Below are 2,252 nucleotides of genomic sequence, written 5' to 3' on the forward strand. Positions count from 1 at the left end.
ATATATATATATATACATAGGCACAGGTGTGGCTGTGTGGTGAGAAGTTTGTTCCCCAAACGCATGGTTCCGGGTTTAGTTCCACCGAGTGTCACCTTCGACAAGTGCTTTCTGCTATGGCCTCGGATTTTGTAACCGGAAACTGAAAGAAGCCTATCGTCTATATATACATGTGTGGGTGTGTGGGTGCGTGTGCGTGTGTATCAGGCAGATACTGAATTTGCTTTTTGGGTAGTCTTTCTTTAGCTCCCATCCAATGTTCCAATTTATTCCTTGACTACTTAGAGTGTAAAGTACAATATTTATAATAACCACAATGAAGAATTCGAACATAGAACTTGATGTTTGTTTCCAGTTAGTTTATTCATAATGGTATGCCCTGAAAAGTTCTTACTAATAATGCGTAAATCTTTGCATATGAATATGCAACAATATGCAGTTGGTGCGATCGAAACCCGTCTCGGACGCTTATTATGAATAAACTACCTAAATCTTGATCTTGATAAAATAGCCTTCTCAAAACAAAATGACTACAAATCCAAGCCATTACCGGAACTGCAAAAATTTGTAAAGCTTTCCAGAAGCTTATCATTGAAGTATATATAAGCAAGTCTAGATATACAAGTATATGTATGTGAAGACATACATAAAACAAAAACAGAAATCTATACGCATACATAAATACATGCATACATAAAACAAAACAGAAATCTATACGTAAACATAGATACATGCATGCATGCATACATACATACATACATGCATGCATACATACATACATACATACATACATACATACATAAGACCACAACGATATAAGATCATATGTAAGACCATACATACACACACATACATACATCCAACCATCCATCCATAATACATACATACAACATACATACACACATACATACATACATACATACATATGTAAGAGCACCACAATGTAAGACCATATATAAGAGCACAACGTGGTTTCGCAGCTAGCAACATTCCAACAGATTCCATAGTGCCTGCCAGCCAAACTACATTTCTGACCACTGTCCCCACCTTCAACGACTACGGTAAATAACAAGCACAACCGCATCAATTTTTGTTGTAGTAGTGGTAGTCAAGACACTATACCGGTGAAATGTGCTCTTGCTGAAATTTTCAGAGAAAAGGTAATTGACTTTGAAGTACTCTCTCGAGGAGAGAGTTTTCTCAACCAAAGTAATTAAAAAACAACCAGATACGGTACTAAAAGTTGTTCATGAAGCTGGTAATAAATATTTACAGCAGTGTGATGAACCCACATTCTGGCAGATTAACACCTGACCATATATGCTGCTGCTGCAAAGCAGTACATGAATGATATTAAAAAAGTAAACAAAACCGAAATAACAATGAAAGTAGAAAAAGATAACTGGTTTACAGAAGACCATCAATCATATAATGATGCTTATTGCGTGCAAACAAGCAAATCACTACACGTCTCACAAACAGAAAATAAAGGAGTTAGAAATGATGTTTGGAGACAACAAAATGAGGACACTCACTTGCAAACTCATTACCTTCGAGCAGGAGCTAAAAGCTGTCAGTGAAAAACTCTGACATCAGAAGAGAATAACCGAGAAAAGAACAATAAAAAGAAATTTAACCGGAACCAGGCAGCAGTATACAGAGACATGAGAGGAGGAGTAGTGAACATCACAGAAACTCCTTCACGAGAAGACATAGATTCCTTCTGGAGGAAAATCTGGAGTGAAGAGGAGTTTAACGACGATGCACTGTAGTTGGAAGAAATCCGAAGAAGTCATTGCTCCTGTGTCACACCCAAGACATACGAAATTGGTGGTGAAACTTTTGCAATTATGATCCAGAAACACCAAGATGGAAAAACGCCTAGAAGAATCTTGAATGTTGGATATTAGCGCAAGAAGTTGGCCTTCTACCGACCATATCTTTTCAATGTGTACCAGTAAGCTCTCAATGGGAACAGTAGCATACCACACTGATTAGCTCTGGCAGAGACAAGATTGAGTCCCAAATGCAGAACCCACATGGCAAAAAACTACCGGCCAAATGCATGCCAGAATTTAATATATCAGATATATAGAGCATGATTAAACCTCTTCCTCCACGACCATTGTGAAACCAATAACATCCTCACAGCAGAACAAACAGCTGAGAAGAAAGGTGTCTGGCGATGTGCTGAACAATAGTTAATCAACAAAAGTGTGATGTCACAGGTGCGAGAGCATAGTAGGAATCTG

Source organism: Octopus bimaculoides, chromosome 7, assembly GCF_001194135.2.
Source record: "Octopus bimaculoides isolate UCB-OBI-ISO-001 chromosome 7, ASM119413v2, whole genome shotgun sequence".
Lineage (NCBI taxonomy): Eukaryota > Metazoa > Mollusca > Cephalopoda > Octopoda > Octopodidae > Octopus > Octopus bimaculoides.